The sequence below is a fragment of the Oncorhynchus keta genome, unplaced genomic scaffold (assembly GCF_023373465.1).
Source record: "Oncorhynchus keta strain PuntledgeMale-10-30-2019 unplaced genomic scaffold, Oket_V2 Un_contig_2347_pilon_pilon, whole genome shotgun sequence".
NCBI lineage: Eukaryota > Metazoa > Chordata > Actinopteri > Salmoniformes > Salmonidae > Oncorhynchus > Oncorhynchus keta.
In genome coordinates, this window is record NW_026283402.1 from 187158 (window position 1) to 200333 (window position 13176).

The window sequence follows — 13176 nt, forward strand, 5'->3', positions numbered from 1 at the left end:
AGACAACAATATGTCACACAAAGCAGCCACAACTGTCAGTAAGAGTGTCCATGATTGAGTCTTTGAATGAAGAGATTGAAATTAAACTGTCCAGTTTGAGTGTTTGTTGCAGCTCGTTTCAGTAAGCTGCAGTGAACTCCAGGGAGTGTTGCTTTGGGGACCTTTAACAGAATGTGACTGGCAGAACAGGTGTTCTGAACAGAAGATGAGGGATGCAGTAGATATCTCACATAGGGGGAGTGAGGCATAAGAGGGTTTTATAAATAACCATCAACCAGTGGGTCTACGGGTATACAGAGATGACCAGTTTACAGAGGAGGACTTGTGTTGAACTGCAGAAAAGTGCTCTTCAGCTTGAGGTCACAAACTGATGGCCAGACATTCTCCTTCAGGATTTTTTGGGAGAGAGCAGAATTCATGGTTCCATCAATCACAGCAAGTTGTCCAGGTTCTAAAGCAGCCCGAGACCATCACACTACCACCACCATATTTGACTGTTGGTGTGATGTTCTTTTTCTGAAATGCTGTGTTACTTTTACGCCAGATGTAACGGGACGCACACCTTCCAAAAAGTTCAACTTTGTCTCATCAGTCCACAGAATATTTCCCCAAAAGTCTTGGGGATCATCAAGATGTTTTTTGCCAAAAGTGAGACAAGGCTTTATGTTCTTTTTGCCATGGATGCCATTTTTTCCCAGTCTCTTTCTTATGGTTGAGAACACTGACCTTAACTGAGGCAAGTGAGGCCTGAGTTCTTTAGATGTTGTGGTGGGCTTTGTGAGATGAGTCATCGCTGCGCTCTTGGGGTATTTGTAGGCCGGCCACTCCTGAGAAGGGATTTGGGATGCACCGTGGTTCACTAAGAGGTTTTAGAAATAACCCTTTCCAAACTGATAGATGTCAATTACTCTGTTTCTCATCTGGAATTTCGTTGATCGGGCATGAAGTCTTGCTTGAGTTCTTTTAGCCTACTTCACTTTTTTTTCCCTTAATAAATAAAATTATCAATTGAAAACTGCATTTGTGTTTACTTGGGTTATCTTTGTGTAATATTTCATTTAGTTTGATGATCTGAAACATTTAAGTGTGACAAATGGCAGAAAATAAGAAACAGGAGAGATGACCAGTTTATAAACAGATAAGATAAGCATTCCTGCAACATTGTTTTGTTAAGTGAATTGATTGCACCCAAATTGGCCATTTACATTTATAGGATACCTATAATATTCAATAAACATAGTAGCCTACATCAGATTTGGACCAAACCTCATCTTAACAATGATTAAAATGTGAGGAATCCAAATGAACGGTAAAAAGCCACCCACGTAACCCCCTAAACCCCACACCAAGCCCACCCCAACGGCCAGTATACCTCATTCATTCTCTATGTCTGACAAGTAGTACAAAGCTGTGGCTAGTAGTATTGTGTCTTCATACTATTTCATGCATCCTCTGTGAATTTGGTGATGGTTATTTTCCCCTGTTCAGAGAAATCAGTCATCGAAGTGTATGTGCCATCATACAACCTAATATTACCATGTTCTGGTGCTGTTCCTACTATTAGTGGAAAAAGGTGTGAAGAACACCCACTCAAAGTTAATTCAAGGCTGAACCTTCAAATGATAATCATTTATAAATGCAGAGTGAATAGTTAAAATTAGAACAATGTATTTGCCCAAGGAAAACTAAAAACTGCTTTGAGGGCTACTCATTCTTCATTTCATTCTTTCACTTTCTTTCTTCATTGCATCTTCTATTGTGGAATGTTGCTACATCCCAAATCATATTGGTGACCAGTTGAAGTGGTTGGTTCCTTGATGGTGCAGATGATGCTTGTTTTTGGTAAACAACATGTGTCTTCTCTGTTTGGCCAAGAATAGGATCTTGCTGGATAACTTGGACGGATTCATTTCAACTTCAGGTCCATGTTTTTATCATCCACAGCATCGGCATTTCCAATCCAGCACTCATCATCATAGCAGCAAACTAGACAATAGAAAATCAGATCAAAATCAGATCTATGGGTTTCCCGAGGTCCAAGTCAAACTTAATGGCATCATCTGTGTCACTGCAAACTGTCTTTGCACCTATGAGGCTTTTGAAGAGTGTAACAGAGTGATGGAAGCTGCTGGTTCCTGGCAGATTTATTGTGTTCTAGCTTGCTGCTATGATGATAAGTACTGGATTGGAATGACAGACTCTGGGCATGATAAAAACATGGAGGTAAAGGTGAAACTTCTGCATCCAATAAGGTCATTTTATTGGCCAACCAGAAGACACATCCCTCCCTCCCTCCCTCCCTCCCTCCCTAACAGCTACACCTTCATGCACCCTCACCAAGTAACCTGTGTTTCTCCTGTTCGTAAACTGATGCCACCCAACACCTCACTTAATGGACCACACCTGACATGCAAATGTTTTCCACTGGTTATGACAACACTAAGTGATGTTTAGTATGGTTGAAGAGAATATGCCGTGCAGTGTAGAATGTGTTATGGATGGATAGGGCCCGAGTTTTTCCAGACCAGGTCAAGTCAAAAGGCCAGGAAATCTCTAGGACCTAGTTAGACAATATGGTGATTAGTGCATTATAGCTGGAACTGCCCACTGATTTCAAGGATAAATATATATAAACATGATTATTGTATTGTCCCCCACAATTAAATCAGGGAGGAGACTATGGATCGGTCACATTCCATCCGACCGTCAGTCACACGTGATATCTCAGTCAGCACTGGCGCCATTTCTATGAAAACTGGCTAAAAGATGCGTCTTGCTATAGAGATCTGTCATTTACTTAAACTGAAAGGCCCAAGTGTTACGTTCTGACCTTAGTTCCTTTGTTATGTCTTTGTTTTAGTATGGTCAGGGCGTGAGTTGGGTGGGTTGTCTGTGTTCGTTTTTCTATAATTTGGGATTTCTGTGTTCGGCCTAGTATGGTTCTCAATCAGATGCAGCTGTCAATCGTTGTCCCTGATTGAGAATCATACTTAGGTAGCCTGGTTTCACTTTTGATTTGGGGGTTTCGGGACTGTTTAGTTTATTCACGGTTATTGGTTTGGTCCAGTGGTCTGTTGTGTTTTAATTAAACATTATGGACACTTACCAAGCTGCGTATTGGTCCTCCGATCCTTCTCGCTACTCCTCATCAGAAGAGGAAGACGAGATCCGTTACACCAAGGGGGACGATATAGTAATCAACTGAAATCAAACATTTTTAACAAGGATATCTCCTGTCTCGTTTGATCTTGAATTGTTGTCACTAATTGGGGGCGCTGCATTATTCGTGGGGGATAACATGTTTACTGTTACCTTGTTTGATATTATAATTCATTATTTTTTATATAAATATACAGGCAAATCCTTTGTGTATCATCGTTAATGAAGACAGACAGACAGACAGGGAGCTCCTTAATAATTATTTATTGAATCAGATCATCCCCAACAATATCTACATTGTAACGTTCAAGCACCATCATCCATCATTTCAAGAGAAAACACATGTATATGTTTGGTGCCAGTCTGTCTTAGTCAACTGAAATGTCTGTCTCTCTTCCAATAAAATATCACACTACAGTTGAAACAGAATGACACCAGGTCTATTTATAAACAAGTACATTATAGCCGGGATTCAAAACAAAACCACGCTATATCAAACTTGATATTTTAAGGTCATTTCAAATTGAGCCGACGTGCAACATTTACTTTCAATCTCATGTCTGCGAATGCAGTACTGTTGACCTTAAAAGCGACGTTGTCTATAAGTGCGATTGGATTGAATCCCGGCCTGTATATCCACATTTTCTTGCTAAATATGGAAGACTTGAGAAGTGCTTAGGCTGGTTTACACATTATGCGGGTATATAAACTGCAGACCCAATATTACCAAACAAAATCGACAGGGCGGGGAATCAAACCCTCACTTTCTAGTCTACTGATTACTTTGGAAATAGATTCAAACATCATGCATTGGAAAACAATCACAATTTAATTTAAAAAAACATAACACAGAAATATAATGACATAGTGTACATTTTTTAAAGCACTAATGGTTGAAGAGATTTTACTTCATGTCTTAGAGACTTCTGATGCAGGGTAGTTTCCCAACCCTGTGGAGGTAGAGGAAGGGCTGCACAAACCCAGAGATTATAACAATGCACAAACAAATAGACATGCCTATAAAAAAGTATATATAGGGAATGTAACTTTTAGTCTGTGCCATCAATGCCATTGGGAGTTGAGACACAGTAGCATACACCAGGATAATCAAAATGATTTTAAAGGCCTTCATCTTAATGCTGTTTGTCCCCTCCCTGTCCCCATCCCCCGGGACTGGACGTTTCAGAGCCCAGAGAACTGAGAGGCAGCAGAATGACATCAGAGAAAAATAGATCATTGACTGGGCAAATATAGAGTAGAAGAACAGTGGTAAATAGTTAGCAGACAAAGATAAACAGCAGGACACAAGAACCATCAGCCAGACAACACTACAACACCCCACCCTGTATCTCAGGGGTTTGTACTTCAGGAAGACCACAGGGTGGACCACCGCCAGGTAGCGCTCTACACAGATACAGGACAGGAACAGGGGACGGCCAGTGAAAACAAACCCATAGGAAAAAATAGCAACTTTTGCGATAAATTCAGACTGGATGTAGAGTTCAGCCATGCTGAAGGTATTAAAGAGGCTGAAGATGATCTCAGACAGGGTCAGGTTGAGAGAGAAGAACTCTGAGGCCATCGTCCCTCCAGCTCCAGTCAGTATCAGCCACAGGATGTAGATATTGGTGGGGAGACCCAGGATGATGTTGATTGAAAAGGAAGCAGTAAGAAAGGGGAATAAGTATGCTGCAAGGAAAGCCTTTTCTTTCAGATCAATGAGCGAGACAGGAGGAGATGTGAACGTATCATTGCCTTTAGTTAAATTCATCTCAACGATGTATGTAACTGTAATGTGTGAAAGTTCTTGAGATCTGTAAAGGAAAGAGCTAAATAGAGAGAGAGAGATGGAGAGAGGGAGGGAGTGAGCGGGAGGGAGATGGGGAGAGAGAAGAGAGTGAGAGAGAGGAGGATTGTTATATAACAACAGGTTCATGCAAAGTATTTCTCTCGCTATAATACCAGTCTTTATTCATATTATATTTGTACATACAATCATTCTGTTACTAGTCTAATAGGGTGTTTGGTAAAGACACTTTTTTTTTTACCCTGTTTGAAAAACATATGTGAATCACTGAATCCTGTCAACTAGGTGCGCAGCCTAGTTAGAACCACAAGAAAGCACACCAAAAAATAGAGCAAAATGGGGGGAAGGAGGGAATCAACGAGGAAGAGAGAGGGAAAGGGAGGGATAGAAAGGGAGATAGGGAAAGGGAGGGATAGAGTGGGAGAGAGAAGGAAAGGGAGGGATAGAAAGGGAGAGAGAGGGAAAGGGAGGGATAGAAAGGGAGAGAGAGGGAAAGGGAGGGATAGAAAGGGAGAGAGAGGGAAAGGTAGGGATAGAAAGGGAGAGAGAGGGAAAGGGAGGGATAGAGGGGGAGAGAGAGGGAAAGGGAGGGATAGAAAGGGAGAGAGAGGAAAGGGAGGGATAGAGGGGGAGAGAGAGGGAAAGGGAGGGATAGAAAGGGAGAGAGAGGGAAAGGGAGGGATAGAAAGGGAGAGAGAGGGAAAGGGAGGGATAGAAAGGGAGAGAGAGGGAAAGGGAGGGATAGAAAGGGAGAGAGAGAGGTACAGAAACAGGGGAGGACATTTTTACAAGCAAAAGTATCATGTAAACTATTTATAACTTGCTATAATTGCAGTCTTTACTCATCTTATATATGCACATATAATCATTCTGTAACCAAGGCAATAGGGTGTTGATACAGTATTATTCTGGTATTGACAGATTATTTTTTACATTGGTTGAAAAATGTACTAAAAACACAGAGTACCATCAACTAGGTGTGCAGCTGTGCCAAAATCACAATGAAACACACACAAAACCTAATGATGCTAAATTAATAAAGATACTCTCTTACCAGCCTTTGTAGATCATATAATCAATAGAGATGATCACTTTGTAAACATGACGAAATATCAAAATATGTCAATATATTTGTAGAAATTGCTAATATTACAATATTTTTGCTCACAAGCTACATCAATCTATCTCAGTTGAGATAAAGTAAATTCTAAATGAAAAATTATTATTATAATTTAAAAATACGAATGTAACTATTTAACTCACCTGTAGCCTATTGATTCAGCGTCTCTGTCCTCTGAGGTGTGGTGGGTTGTGTCTGTCACAAGTGCTGGAACTGATGACCTCACACTAAATATCCAAATCTCTGCCCTGCCCTGCCACACCTGCTTTTCATGTCATCTCAACCTGCTGATGTAGACCACAGTGTATCTACAATGGTACCATATTCCTTATGAAGTGCACTACTTTTGACTAGAGCCCTAGTTAAATAAAGTTGAACTAAAATAAAATAAATAAATGTAGGGTACATGTATCAATTTTATAAGTCGACCAGAGTACTGACAAGAGGAGTGTCAGACTGTAGGCAAATAACAAGTACAATTATTTTTGTTAAGCGTGCATTCAACAGTCAACACTGTTACTTTAATTGTCACCGTTAAAAGTAATTTTCTCTGGAGATTCGAAAAAAAGTGTTTTCCATATTTTGGAATGTTCTAATGAGGTGAAAGAAATTATCAATTTTTACAAAATGACATTACCCAAAAGCCAATCCATTTTTGGAACGATTCAGTCACCTCCTCCTCAGAGACACCTGATACAGTCCAGTGTCCACAGGGGGATTGGATGACTATCCATGTCCTGAGGATGTCGGGAAATGCCTTTTAAACCGGCCACTAGGGGCAACAGGGAGCGCAATACCATCAAGTACGCTTTGGTTGGGGGTTATGAGTGTAATCCCATGACTCGTGATCAGTAGGGGACACTTTTTATTTGAACCCTATCTCAAGCTCTAACTCTCACCTTAACCATTCAGAATTAGTTCTTGAACCTTAACCTTTTTAACCTCCCTCCAAACAGAGAGGACACGTCTCTCTCTCTCGAACTTTTGCTTCCTCCTGCCCTCCGGCGCTCCCTCCCTCCCGTACGTACGCACACACCCCCCCTCCCCTATAACCAAACCCTCAGCCACCCCCACCAAGGCACCTAATTCTGCCCATCACCTGGCTTAATGGACCACACCTGACATGCAAATGTTTTCCACTGGTAATGACAACACTAAGTGATGTTTAGTGTGGTTGAAGAGAATATGCTGTGCTGTGTAGAATGTGTTATGGATGGATGGATAGGGCCCAGAGTTTCTCCAAACCAGGTCAGGTAAAAAAGTCAGGATAAACTCCAGGTCCTAGTTACACAACATGGTGGTCAAGGCAGAATAATTCTATGTAAATGTCTTGACACCATTATAGCTGGAACTGACCATTGATTTAATGGAAAAATATAATATATATAATTGTATTTGTTATTATAGTTATTGTTATTATTTATTACAAATATACAGACATATCCTTTAAATTATCCTCTTTAAAGAAGACAGAGAGACAGGAAGATCATGGTTAAGTATGTATTTAATCTCATCAACCCAACAATATCCACACTGTAACTTTCAAGCAAATTAATCATTCATCATTTCAAGAGAAACACATGTAAATGTTTGGCGCCAGTCTATTTCGGTATTAACCAGCTAAATTGTCAGTCTTTCTGCCAATAAAATGTCATGCTAAAGTTTAAACAGAATGACACTAGGTCTATTTACAACAAGAACATTATGAACGGGAGTAACGATTGTCTGTAGAAGGAGAAGCGGACCAAAATGCAGAGTGGTGGTTTTTCATGTTCTTTAATTAAATGAACGAGACATGAAATAACTAAACAATACAAAACAACAAACGGAACATGAAAACCTATACAGCCTATCTGGTGACAACAAACACAGAGACAGGAACAATCCCCCACAAACACACAGTGAAACCCAGGCTACCTAAATATGGTTCCCAATCAGAGACAATGACTAACACCTGCCCCTGATTGAGAACCATATCAGGCCAAACACAGAAATAGACAAACAAGACATCCAACATAGAATGCCCACTCAGATCACACCCTGACCAACCAAAACATAGAAACATACAAAGTAAACTATGGCCAGGGCGTGACACCGACCTACACATTTATATTACTTATGTGGAGTTCCGCTCCAATGGACAGGAGTGTATTAAAAGTGTGGAAAAGTATGTGTTTAGGTGAAAACAAGTCAAAATTAAACAAAAATGTTTGCTGTGTGTCTTCACTCTGTCTTCTTCCTCCCCGGGCCTGCTGTTTCAACATAGCACCAAGAACCTGTCTGTCTCTCTGCCTGTCTGCCTGCCTCTCACTTTTCCCACACTATTTACCCTTTGTACGGTGCGAAACTACACAATGTCTTGCAGGAACCTGCACAATGTTATTACAATGCATTATTTTGATACATTATTTCGATACATTGTAAAAAATCAAGTATTTTCCCACACTATCCGAGCCTGGTGCAAATTGGGGGAGGGACAAATAAATTGCTTTGCATGTGTGGCTCCTTACCACAATCAGTATGGCAAAAATAATCTCTGCTCAGAGGGCCTTAGAAACTTTTAAAACTTTTTGCATAGAGAGAAGCTAGTGTGGAAGGAGCTTCTCTCGCTTTGGAAGATGAAGAATTTTCAGAATATGAAGATCATGTTTCTGTCAATTCGCAGTCTGACAGTGAGTTGGAAGAAAAGGATGAGATTGACGCTCAGTCAGCCCCAGGACCAGCTCATCAGCAACCAGCTCATCAGCAGCCTGCAGGAGGATAAATATGAATGTCAAAAAAATGTGTATTTGAATGGTCTTCTTGCCCAAGGAATGATCCAGTCCGCATGGCTGTCAATGTGATAAGGATGCATCCAGGGCCGACGCGGATGGCGGTTACTCGTGTTCAGGACACAAAGTCTTCTTTTGAACTGATCATCCCAGACACCATCAAGAAAATCATTCTGGACCTCACTAATTTGGAGGGAAGATGTGTTTTTGGAGAGAGATGGAAGGAGATGGAACAAACTCATTTGTATGTATACTCTGGGGTTCTTATCCTTGCTGTTGTTTTCAGATCCGAAGATGAATCCACAGAATATCCTGTGTGATGCAGAAACTGGCAGAGAACTTTTCTGTGCAACAATGTCTCTGCAGATCTTCCACATGATTTCCAGGATTATCCGCTTCGGTAGCCGAGCTGGTCATCCAGCAGACCAGCTCGTTGGCTGAGAGACAAGCTGGCTGCAATGGAGTCTTTGTGGGACAAGTGGATGGATAACCTTCCGCTGCAATGGAGTCTTTGTGGGACAAGTGGATGGATAACCTTCCTCTGTTTTACAACCCTGGACCCTGGACAGTTTATTCCATTTAGGGGCCGCTGCTGAGGGACAATCTAGAGACATTGTTTTCTGATTATACCCGTAATTGGAGACAAGAATCCAATCTCTGACCTGCTCTTCTTTACAGAGCATACAGCTGCTTGGTAATGGTCGACAGATCCTGGTATTTGAAGAACAGCAGCTTGACAATCGACTCTTCACCATTAACACCTATAACAATGGCACCGTAATGAGTCAAGGCCTAGACGCTGCACTTATCCTCTATACATACAGTATGTATGTGTATATCTATATATACAGTGGGGCAAAAAAAGTATTTAGTCAGCCACCAATTGTGCAAGTTCTCCCACTTAAAAAGATGGGAGAGGCCAAAATACCAGCAACAGTGTGTGAAAACCTTGTGAAGACTTACAGAAAATGTTTGACCTCTGTCATTGTCAACAAAGGTATATAACAAAGTATTGAGAAACTTTTGTTATTGTTATTTCCAACATAATTTGAAAATAAATTCATTAAAAATCCTACAATGTGATTTTCTGGATTTTTTTTTCTCATTTTGTCTATCATAGTTGAAGTGTACCTATGATGAAAATTACAGGACTCTCTAATCTTTTTAAGTGGGAGAACTTGCACAATTGGTGGCTGACTAAATACTTTTTTCCCCCCGCTGTATATATTTGTAAAAAATATATATGGGGGATTGTAAGTTATGCATTCAATTACATTGATGGAAACTATAATCTTTCTGCAATATTAAAGCTGATTTACTCCCGTAAAATTGAATTTGAGTCACTTCAAACTGCCAAAGGTGAACAAGGCTTGAGTGACAGCATCTATGCAGAAGCTAGGGACAGAAGACTTCCAAACCATGTGAACGTGGCCATAAAAAAAACGCAACAAAGAAACAGATATAGTTAACATTTTCATCATTCTCTTATCCAGACAGATTACGGTACTGAGTGCATACATTTTTCATATTTGTCCCCCGTGGGAATCTAATTCACAGCCCAGGCATTGCGAGCACAATAGTCTGCCAGCTTTGCCACACAGGACCATAGGTTAGTTTAGGAAGTGCATTTCCACCAGGCAGATCCAGACAGATGATAAGACATAGAAAATGAGTTAAAACTTCTTAATGACTTTGGTTCCTGTACAGGAACCAAATCAGCGAAAATTCCAGAGCACCAACTAATTGTACTCGTTAAAACTCAAACTTTCATTAAAATTCACATGCAGGGTACTCAATTCAAGCCACACTCGTTGTGAATATAGCTAACATGTCAGATTTGTAAAATGCTTTTCGGCGAAAGCATGAGAAGCTATTATCTGATAGCATGCATCCCCCAGAAACACACAAAGGGGACGTAAACAAAGAAATGAGCGTAGCCGGCGCTACCCAAAACGCAGAAATAAAATATAAAAAATTCATTACCTTTGACGAGATTCTTTGTTGGCACTCCTATATGTCCCATAAACATCACAATTGGGTCTTTTTGTTCGATTAAATCGGACCATATATACCCAAAATGTCCATTTATGAACACCGTGAAATCCATGGAAAAATGCACGTTTCCCAACTTCAACCTACTTCTGTAATCCAAGTTTAGGTATTAGTAGACGTTAATAAACGATCAAATTGATCACGGAGCGATCTGTATTCAATAACTAGAAGTTTAGAAAACGAAGTGCAATTTCTAGTCGACATCTTTTTTGGGTGCACATCTGAAGACCGGATGTGGTATTCAGTGATCTGACCAAGAATAAATGGGCCTGGAAATCACAACACTGGCGACATCGTGTGGAATCTGTAGGAATTGCAAGGACTGTTCCATCATTTATGACAAGCCTTAGACAATAAAAACACTGGCGGATGGATTTTTTCTTTGTAGATTTTGTGATAAGGTTTTCTTGCGATTTTGACAACGGAACTCGTTCTGTTATAGTCACAGACACCCTTGAACCAGTTCTAGAAACTTCAGAGTGTTTTCTATGCACACATACTAATCATATGCATATACTATATTCCTGGCATGAGTAGCAGGACGTTGAAATGTTGCGCGATTTTTAACAGAATTTTGAAAAAAGTAGCACGATCTCTAAGAGGAAGGCGTAAGGTTAGGGGTTAGGGTCAGGTTTAGGGGGATGGGTGTAGCGTTAGGGGTTAACTTTAGGGCTAACGTGTGGAGGGAAACCTTGTTGAACATCAACATGAACCCCCAGGCCCCCGCCACCCACCCCACCCTTTACCTTAGTCCTAATCTTAATTAATTTCTATGTCTAAATTTATCCAATCTGTTATGAATTGGATTTATTGCACTCGTTACTGAGATGGTTGTTCCAGTTTAGAAGATGAAGGTAGTGTCCATATTCAATCTTCCCTACCCTGGCAGTCATTCTGCATGCAGGTTGCAGGTGATTATCAAATCCACTTGTTGGATATCTGAACTCTGGTTGGATTCCAATAGGAATTACACATCACTTTGCAAGCCAGCATAATGCGACTTGCAGGCCTGATGTGGCCTGTAAACCAGGAGATTCCTAACAACACTGTGTTGGTGTATAACTTGGCCCTCAAAAAAAAGCCTTAAATATGTACATACAAGATGAGTAAAGCAATATGTAAACATTATTAAAGTCACTAGTGTTCCATTTTAAAGTGGCCAGTGATTCCATGTCAATGTTTATAGGGCAGCAGCCTCTAAGCTGCAGAGTTGAGTAACCGGGTGGTAGCCGGCTAGTGATGGCTAATTTAAGTCTGATGGCCTTAGGATATAAGCTGTTTTTCAGTCTCATGGTCCCAGCTTTGATGCTTTGATGTAGTGACAATTACTAATGTAGCAGAAGCCTACTGTATGTGTCCATCTGAAAGAGGGACTCCAGGAAGATCCCCATTAAATGTATTTGTAATCTTCAACTGCAAGGTTTTGGCTTCACTTTTCTTCACAATAAATGTCATTCTACATTTCTACGGAAAAAAACATATCGCACCTTGAATTCGCACTTGACACAAACTGCAAAACCATCCATGAGCCAGGATCTCTACACTGTCAACCCTTTGTCCAGTTGACATGTTGCCTGTGTTTAAGTAACTTTGATTGGTAGATGGTGAGGTTTGACTTCTGTTCAGGACAGAAGTGTTCCATCACGTCCAACTACATCAACATTTGTAATTGTCTGATGCAGATTTTCTTACAGGAAATAATAACGTTGCCAGCTGGTCTTGTTAGCATAGGGCTGAGAGTGCCAAGTTATCTTATGGGGAAGCATGTAGTGATTTATAGCGTGCAACTATGTCAATTCATTTAATTGGTTGATGTGGATTTTGAGAAAGATGTCTAAAAAAATGTTTGCTGGTATGTACCCAACCATTTCAAACCTTGATTAGATTGCGATAGGATCAAATATGCCTCTATTTATACATGAGAATATTTGGGAGAAGATTTTCCAAAATTACTTTTGAGCTGATTTACCGGTAATTTTGTTATTTTTTGTCTAACAATGAAAATTATGTAAGTAAAATCTTATTTTATTGACAAATAAAAATAATTGCATATGGGCCACCTATTGGGAAATCCTGACCTATACTGTATGCACTATGCAATTAGAAAGAGATCCTGAATCAAAACAACAGATTAATACTGTGTATGTCTGGAGCCCATATGATTTGATTATGGAAGGTGAAAGAGTCAGTCCTTGCAGGTGGCTGGGTTAACCTGTGGCTGGGGGAGACAGGTGCTGAGTAATATGAGTGATGATGCTTATATTTCT